General features: G+C 46.1%; 1 pseudogene; it reads right to left on the minus strand.

The window, feature by feature from the left end:
* Window positions 1–1,352: 1,352 nt before the first annotated feature.
* Window positions 1,353–2,445, minus strand: LOC129057490 (cilia- and flagella-associated protein 144-like; annotated as a pseudogene).
* Between the last annotated feature and the right edge of the window lie 7,330 nt (window positions 2,446–9,775).

Consider the following 9,775-nt stretch of genomic DNA (forward strand, 5'->3'; position numbering starts at 1 on the left):
ACTCCTGGGCTCAAGTGATTTACCTACCTTGGCCTCCCAAAATGTTGGGATTACAGGCATGAGCCTGTAATGAGCACCTGGCCTATTGTGATGTCTTGGTCATCTCACAGGGGCTGAAACCTAATTTGTTATATTAAAATATAAAGTTTACGAGGTCAGGGCCCATGGCTGTCCTGTTTGCCACTGTATCACCCATTCCCAGCATCCTGCCTCACACAGAAAGATTCCATGAAACTTCTGAATGAAAGAATGAATGAGGAACAGATGAGTGAATAAATTAAGTAATGGTGCCCTCTGGTTGCAAATAACATGATATCCCAACTCAAAGTAGTTTAAATAAAAAGAGAAAGTTAGTGTAGACAACTGAGGGAGTCTCAAGTGCACTTGGGGAATGTGGCTGAACCTCAAGACCATTTAGAACATTGGCTTTGGACACTGTCAGGACTTTCTTCAACTATCGCCACTTCTTGGTATGCAGTTACTTCATTTTTCTCTCTTGCTGCCTTTTTAGTTCCTCAGACCAAATAGAAATTCTAGACCTCCACTGGGATTGGTTGGTTTTTTTTTTTTTGAGACAGCGTCTCACCCTGTCACCCAGGCTGGAGTGCAGTGGTGCAACCTTGGCTCACTGCAACCTCTGCCTCCTGGGTTCAAGCGATTCAGCCCCCTGAGTAGCTGGGAATACAGGTGCGCACCACCACACCTGGTTAATTTTTGTATTTTTAGTAGAGGCGGGGTCTCACCATGTTGGTCAGGCTAGTCTTGAACTCCTGACCTCATGATCCGCCTGCCTTGGCCTCCCAAGGTGTTGGGATTACAAGTGTGAGCCACCATGCCTGGCCTGGCAGGTTTTTTAAAAGGCCCCGAGCTTTATGATATCACACTCTGCTGATTTTCACCCTCTACAGCCTCTCTTAGCTGGTGTCATTTATCAGCTTTTTCCTCTACCCAGCCCCTAAGTTTTGGAGTTCCTCAGGGACTGGTCACATAGGCTTGCAGGTCATGAGGTCTCTCTCATAACCACTCGCCTTGGCCATTGTGCACGAAAGCAGTTATAGACAGTAGGTAAATAAATGGCCACTACTGTGTTCCTAGAAAACGTGATTTCCTCACTGGCTAGAGTAAAAGGAAAAAAAAACACACACACAAAAAAACATTATTTACAAACAGGTGGTGGCCCTTGGGCTGTAGGCTGCTGGCCCTGGTCTAGAATACCAACAGATACTGATATGGTTTGGCTGTGTGACCCGGCCCCCCTCCAAATCTCACCTTGAATTGTAATAATCCCCACATGTCAAGGGCAGGGCCAGGTGGAGATAATTAATTCGTGGGGACAGTTTCCCTCCTACTGTTCTCAGGTAGTAAATAAGTCTCATAAGATCTGATGGTTTTATAAAGGGGAGTTCCCCTGCACAAGCTCTCTTGCCTGCCGCCATACAAGGTGTGACTTTGCTTCTCCTTTGCCTTCCGCCATGATTGTGAGGCCTCCTCAGCCATGCTGAACTGTGAGTCCATTAAAACTCTTTCCTTTATAAATTACCCAGTCTTGGCTATGTCTTTGTTAGACGCATGAGAACAAACTAATACAGATACTAAGTCCGCATGTCATCATCAGTTCAGTAATTTGGAGACAGTCACAGCTCTCTCTTGGTTCTGTGCTGTCTCTTAGCCTAGCTGGGGTGGCTTTCCCATCCCTGATCCAAGGGACTGGTGGTGGAGGAGGCAGGGCCAACATACTACTCTCTAGGTGAGTATGGCTACTCTCATGGCGCTCACCTGTACTGCAGAAGGACTGAAGATTGGGAACAATTCCTGGGAAGAATCATGCTACAAAATTCCAATGTCTAAAACTTAGTGTCATTTTATTTATTTGGCTTTAAAATAACATTTATTTCTCGGGGCAGTGCACACACTGGGCATGAAACCCGGGGCCTCACTCCACCGCTGGGATGCCACTGGTGGCCATCATCTTCTCCCAGGCTCCACATCTGAGCCTTGTATAGAGCAATGTCATTGCAGACCCTGCAGTGGTTCAGCCTGCGATCTGGGCATTCTGGGTTGAGCGAGGGCTCTGAGTCCCATACAGTTTCCTGGTTTTCAGTCTGTGTCTGGGTCCTTCTTCCTTGATCCCTGGGCAGTGTGGTGAATGAGATTCCGAAACCTGGCGTCTCCAGGCTCCTCCAGGTTACCATGCCAAGACGTGGGCTTCCTGGTGATCTGTGGACCTCGTGGAGGGGTTCACGTGATGCCGCGCATAGGCGTTCTGGGCTGGCAGCTCTTTGAGGTACAGCTCCTGCAAGATCTGGTTCTGACGGACCTCATCCTGGATCACCTTCTCCCTGGGGTGTCCCGCCATGGCCTTGGCGTTGCTCCATCGGGTTCGATGCGCTCTCTGCTCCCTGGTGCCTCTCTCCCTGGCCCCGGGCATCTGCCGTCTCCAGGCAACGGTGTCCCACGCAGTCTCCAGGCAACAGCGCTCCCACAGCCCCAGCTCCTGGCGACCCAGCCCTTACCCCAACCGCCCGTGGACACCTCCAGGAAAGGGCTTCCTGTCACAGGACAGACCCGGAGGTCATGGGCATGTGGTTAGGCCTCACCTTGGCCAGTCGTTTCCCTCCCAGCGAGCAGAGGCGCTGCTTCCTCGTGCTCTCCCTTCTCCGTCTCGGGCCTGCAGTTTGCTCGGTGGTTCCAGACCAAGGCCCACGGGGAAGCCATTGCCAAATGCAGAGGCTGGCGCGGCTGGCTGAGCAGGCAGCGGAGGCCGAGGGTGGGTGTCCGTGGTCCTGCGTCCCCGTGTCCACAGCCAGGCCGCGGGGACCCCAGGTTCCGCTCCTTCGCTGCCCGAGCACGGTGCCTGCAGGGTCCTCTCCGTGGGATCCTGGATCGTCAGGGCCGCGTGGGTGGCTGGGTGGGAGCGGGCTGCAGGCAGGCTCTAAAAGCAGGGGCTGGGCGGGGGCGTGGGGGGATAGGGAGGGACGTAGTGGAAGTTGGGGCCCCAACGGACATGCGGGCGGCAGATGCAGCCCTTGTGAAGACTCAGGCAGGAAGAGCTCGGCAGGGCGATGCCCACGACGGGGTAGTGGACGGGGACGAATTGGTTGAGAGACGGGTAGCAGATGGGGCAGAAGGACGAGTAGGTGGGATGGAACAGGAGCGTAGTCTGCGGGTCCAGAAACGGGCGACGGATGGGAGGAAAGAAGAGCTGACTGCCAGGGCGCTGCGGGGTGGCGCCGAGCGGGCGCCGGGGTTGGAAGGCGGAGAGGCGGGGCAGCTTTCGAGTCATTTTGAGCGAGTGCAGCGCTCCCTCGTCGGAACTGTCGGAGTGCGCGGCGAGCGCGGGGCCTGCGCGGCTTTTATCTCCTCCGGGCGTTCCAGGGCGGAACGCGCTTTGTGACCCGCGCCCCACCCGAAGCCGGGAGCGCCCCGCCGGTCGGCACAGGGCCCCATCTCCGAGTTTAGGACTGAACAGGGGAAATGGAAGACAGAGGAAATGGCAGCCCCTGTTCTTGGGTACCCTGTAGTTTTGCCCTCAGCAGGCAAAGGCTGATCAGGGGGCTAGCATACAGGTAGGGGCCGGGGGCCTGGGAGAGAGGCTCTGATCAGGATCTGGGAAAACGGGACGGAGTCAGTGCCCCAGGCGCCTTCCCTTACGACAGCGCAGCGTTGAAAGCCCTTCAGTCCCTCACATCACTGCGGGAACATGCGCAATTAGACATGCTACGTCCATTTTACCCATGGGACACGCACGGAGGACCAGAGAGGGAACCTCCATAGGCTGGCGGTGGGTGACAAAGCAGGTGGGGCTAGAACTTGGGGCAGGAGAGGGCAGGTAGGAGGGAACGCAAAACGGCCCCAAGCGCGCACCAGCGGTCGCTCCTGCGTGTCTGGACGGGATCCTGCAGGGGGCGCGTCAGAGCAGACCTGGGCGTTTCCTAGCTTACCCCGGCCCCTGTGTTCCTTGGTTTGATGCTTTTAACTAGAACCAGAAACGTAAGAGTCACAGCTGGTAGGATGACTACCCACTCCTGAGCGCCTAATAACTAGATTTGGATTTCCTTGTTCCCTACCTGAGATGCCTCGCTCCCTGCCAGATGATTAAGGAGGCTGCACTTTTGTCTGATGCAGAAACCCTCTCTGCTGAACATTACTGGTTTCTTTGATCACCATCCAAAGCATAAGCTCCTTTATTCCCCTATTCTCAAGGATACTTTTATTACAGAGGACTAAGCTCTAATGTTTTATCTTACCCAAATTCCTACCTAAGGGGTCTAGAGATTCATGCCCTACAAACCTTAAATTCTCGTCAGATGAGTTTTATTTAACCCTGTATATTGTGACTTACTTTTCTTGTCTTTCCTTTCTTTTTTTTTTTTTGAGACGGAGTCTCACTCTGTCACCCAGGCTGGAGTGCGGTGGCGGGATCTGGGCTCACTGCAAGCTCCGCCTCCCGGGTTAACGCCCTTCTCCTGCCTCAGCCTCCTGAGTAGCTGAGACTACAGGCTCCCGTCACCATGCCCAGCTAATTTTTTTGTATTTTTAGTGGAGACGTGGTTTCACCGTGTTAGTCAGGATGGTCTCGATCTCCTGACCTCGTGATCCACCCGCCTCGGCCTCCCAAAGTGCGGGGATTACAGGTGTGAGCCACCGCGCCCGGCCTGTGACTTACTTTTCAATCTAACTCTGGCATAACATTATAAGACAAGGAAAAAATATTTAACCCCAAAATATATCTCCTTGCCATACCTTAAAATTGCCCTGCAAAGTCTCTTGTGGGAAAAAATCCACATTCTATAGAGAACCCCCTCCCCCTTTGTTTTCCTTCCTTTCTTTCCAGATCCAGGAGATAATCAACTAAGAGCCAGGCACCCTTTTAGGTCCCATAAGAAATATTTTACAACCTGCTCTCTCTAAAGTTGGCTATGTGAGAGCTTCCTCTGCGCAATAAAACTTAGTCTCCACAATCTTTTATCTGTAAGCTAAACATTCCTATCAATCCCAAGTCTTTAAACAAACTCAACCAATTGTCAACCAAAAAATTGTTTAAATTTACTTACAGCCTAGAAGCCCCCACTTTAAGTTGTCCCACCCTTCTAAACCAAACCAATGTATTTCTGAAATGCAATTAATGTCTCATGCCTTCCTAAAACATAAAAAACCAAGCTGTGCCCCAACCACCTTGGGCACATATTCCCAGCACCTCCCGAGGGCCATGTCATGGGCCATGGTCACTCATATTTGGCCCAGAATCAATCTCTTCAAATATTTTACAAAGTTTAACTCTTTTCTCTTTTGTTTTGTTTTTTTTTATTTTATTATACTTTAAGTTTTAGGGTACATGTGCACAATGTGCAGGTTAGTTACATATGTATACATGTGCCATGCTGGTGTGCTGCACCCATTAACTCATCATTTAGCATCAGGTATATCTCCTAATGCTATCCCTCCCCTCTCCGCCCACCCCACAACCATCCCCAGAGTGTGATGTTCCCCTTCCTGTGTCCATGTGTTCTCATTGTTCAATTCCCATCTATGAGCAAGAACATGCGGTGTTTGGTTTTTTTGTCATTGCGATAGTTTACTGAGAATGATGATTTCCAATTTCATCCATGTCCCTACAAAGGACATGAATTTATCATTTTTTATGGCTGCATAGTATTCCATGGTGTATATGTGCCACATTTTCTTAATCCAGTCTATCATTGTTGGACATTTGGGTTGGTTCCAAGTCTTTGCTATTGTGAATAGTGCCACAATAAATATGCGTGTACATGTGTCTTTATAGCAGCATGATTTATAGTCCTTTGGGTATATACCCAGTAATGGGATGGCTGGGTCAAATGGTATTTGTAGTCCTAGATCCCTGAGGAATCGCCACACTGACTTCCACAATGGTTGAACTAGTTTACAGTCCCACCAACAGTGTAAAAGTGTTCCTATTTCTCCACATCCTCTCCAGCACCTGTTATTTCCTGACTTTTTAATGATTGCCATTCTAACTGGTGTGAGATGGTATCTCATTGTGGTTTTGATTTCCATTTCTCTGATGGCCAGTGATGACGAGCATTTTTTCATGTGTCTTTTGGCTGCATAAATGTCTTCTTTTGAGAAGTGTCTGTTCATACCCTTCACCCACTTTTTGATGGGGTTGTTTGTTTTTTTCTTGTAAATTTGTTGGAGTTCATTGTAGATTCTGGATATTAGCCCTTTGTCAGATGAGTAGGTTGCGAAAATTTTCTCCCATTCTGTAGGTTGCCTGTTCACTCTGATTGTAGTTTCTTTTGCTGTGCAGAAGCTCTTTAGTTTAATTAGATCCCATTTGTCAATTTTGGCTTTTGTTGCCATTGCTTTTGATGTTTTAGACATGAAGTTCTTGCCCATGCCTAGGTCCTGAATGGTAATGGCTAGGTTTTCTTCTAGGGTTTTTATGGTTTTGGGTCTAACGTTTAAGTCTTTAATCCATCTTGAATTAATTTTTGTATAAGGTGTAAGGAAGGGATCCAGTTTCAGCTTTCTACATATGGCTAGCCAGTTTTCCCAGCACCATTTATTAAATAGGGAATCCTTTCCCCATTGCTTGTTTTTCTCAGGTTTGTCAAAGATCAGATAGTTGTAGATATGCAGCGTTATTTCTGAGGGCTCTGTTCTGTTCCATTGATCTATATCTCTGTTTTGGTACCAGAACCATGCTGTTTAGGTTATTGTAGCCTTGTAGTATAGTTTGAAGTCAGGTAGCGTGATGCCTCCAGCTTTGTTCTTTTGGCTTAGGATTGACTTGGCAATGCGGGATCTTTTTTGGTTCCATATGAACTTTAAGTAGTTTTTTCCAATTCTGTGAAGAAAGTTATTGGTAGTTTGATGGGGATGGCATTGAATCTATAAATTACCTTGGCAGTATGGCCATTTTCATGATATTGATTCTTCCTACCCATGAGCATGGAATGTTCTTCCATTTGTTTGTGTTCTCTTTTATTTCATTGAGCAGTGGTTTGTAGTTCTCCTTGAAGAGGTCCCTCATGTCCTTTGTAAGTTGGATTCCTAAGTATTTTATTCTCTTTGAAGCAATTGTGAATGGGAGTTCACTCATGATTTGGCTCTCTGTTTGTCTGTTATTGGTGTATAAGAATGCTTGTGATTTTTGCACATTGATTTTGTCTCCTGAGACTTTGCTGAAGTTGCTTATCAGCTTAAGGAGATTTTGGGCTGAGACAATGGGGTTTTCTAGATATACAATCATGTCATCTGCAAACAGGGACAATTTGACTTCCTCTTTTCCTATTTGAATACCCTTTATTTCCTTCTGCTGCCTGATTGCCCTGGCCAGCACTTCCAACACTATGTTGAATAGGAGTGGTGAGAGAGGGCATCCCTGTCTTGTGCCAGTTTTCAAAGGGAATGCTTCCAGTTTGATATTGGCTGTGGGTTTGTCATAGACAGCTCTTATTATTTTGAGATATATCCCATCAATACCTAATTTATTGAGAGTTTTTAGCATGAAGCGTTGTTGAATTTTGTCAAAGGCCTTTTCTGCATCTCTTGAGATAATCATGTGGTTTTTGTCTTTGGTTCTGTTTATATGCTGGATTACATTTATTGATTTGCATATATTGAACCAGCCTTGCATCCCAGGGATGAAGCCCACTTGATCATGGTAGATAAGCTTTTTGATATGCTGCTGGATTCGGTTTGCCAGTATTTTATTGAGGATTTTTGCATCAATGTTCATCAAGGATATTGGTCTAAAATTCTCTTTTTTGGTTGTGTGTCTGCCCGGGTTTGGTATCAGGATGATGCTAGCCTCATGAAATGAGTTAGGGAGGATTCCCTCTTTTTCTATTGATTGGAATAGTTTCAGAAGGAGTGGTACCAGTTCCTCCTTGTACCTCTGGTACAATTCGGCTGTGAATCCATCTGGTCCTGGACTCTTTTTGGTTGGTAAGCTATTGATTATTGCCACAATTTCAGATCCTGTCATCGGTCTATTCAGAGATTCAACTTCTTCCTGCTTTAGTCTTGGGAGGATGTATGTGTCAAGGAATTTATCCATTTCTTCTAGATTTTCTAGTTTATTTGCGTAGAGGTGTTTGTAGTATTCTCTGATGGTAGTTTCTATTTCTGTGGGATCGGTGGTGATATCCCCTTTATCATTTTTTATTGCATCTATTTGACTCTTCTCTCTTTTTTTCTTTATTAGTCTTGCTAGCGGTCTATCAATTTTGTTGATCTTTTCAAAAAACCAGCCCTGGATTCATTAATTTTTTGAAGGGCTTTTTTTTGGTCTCTATTTCCTTCAGTTCTGCTCTGATTTTAGTTATTTCTTGCCTTCTGCTAGCTTTTGAATGTGTTTGTTCTTGCTTTTCTAGTTCTTTTAATTGTGATGTTAGGGTGTCAATTTTGGATCTTTCCTGCTTTCTCTTGTGGGCATTTAGTGCATAAATTTCCCTCTACACACTGCTTTGAATGTGTCCCAGCGATTCTGGTATGTTGTGTCTTTGTTCTCATTGTTTTCAAAGAACATCTTTATTTCTGCTTTCATTTCTTTATGTACCCAGTAGTCATTCAGGAGCAGGTTGTTCAGTTTCCATGTAGTTGAGTGGTTTTGAGTGAGTTTCTTAATCCTGAGTTCTAGTTTGATTGCACTGTGGTCTGAGAGACAGTTTGTTATAATTTCTCTTCTTTTACATTTGCTGAGGAGTGCTTTACTTCCAACTATGTGGTCAATTTTGGAATAGATGTGGTGTGGTGCTGAAAAAAATGTATATTCTGTTGATTTGGGGTGGAGAGTTCTGTAGATGTCTATTAGGTCCGCTTGGTGCAGAGCTGAGTTCAATTCCTGTGTGTCCTTGTTAACTTTCTGTCTCGTTGATCTGTCTAATGTTGACAGTGGGGTGTTAAAGTCTCCCATTATTATTGTGTGGGAGTCTAAGTCTCTTTGTAGGTCACTCAGGACTTGCTTTATGAATCTGGGTGCTCCTCTATTGGGTGCATATATATTTAGGATAGTTAGCTCTTCTTGTTGAATTAATCCCTTTACCATTATGTAATGGCCTTCTTTGTCTCTTTTGATCTTTGTTGGTTTAAAGTCTGTTTTATCGGAGACTAGGATTGCAACCCCTGCCTTTTGTGTTTTCTATTTGCTTGGTAGATCTTCCTCCATCCCTTTATATTGAACCTATGTGTGTCTCTGCACATGAGATGGGTTTCCTGAATACAGCACACTGATGGGTCTTGACTCTTTATCCAATTTGCCAGTCTGTGTCTTTTAATTGGAGCATTTAGTCCATTTACATTTAAAGTTAATATTGTTATGTGTGAATTTGATCCTGTCATTATGATGTTAGCTGGTTATTTTGCTTGTTAGTTGATGCAGTTTCTTCCTAGTCTCGATGGTCTTTACATTTTGGCGTGATTTTGCAGTGGCTGGTACCGGATTTGCCTTTCCATGTTTAGTGCTTCCTTCAGGAGCTCCTTTAGGGCAGGCCTGATGGTGACAAAATCTCTCAGCATTTGCTTCTCTGTAAAGCATTTTATTTCTCCTTCACTTATGAAGCTTAGTTTGGCTGGATATGAAATTCTGGGTTGAAAATTCTTTTCTTTAAGAATGTTGAATATTGGCCCCCACTCTCTTCTGGCTTGTAGAGTTTCTCTAATGAGAGATCCGCTGTTAGTCTAATGGGCTTCCCTTTGTGGGTAACCCGACCTTTCTCTCCGGCTGCCCTTAACATTTTTTCCTTCATTTCAACTTCGGTGAATCTGACAATTATGTGTCTTGGAGTTG

The sequence above is a fragment of the Pongo abelii genome, chromosome 12 (genome assembly GCF_028885655.2).
Source record: "Pongo abelii isolate AG06213 chromosome 12, NHGRI_mPonAbe1-v2.0_pri, whole genome shotgun sequence".
In the NCBI taxonomy this organism is placed as follows: Eukaryota; Metazoa; Chordata; class Mammalia; order Primates; family Hominidae; genus Pongo; species Pongo abelii.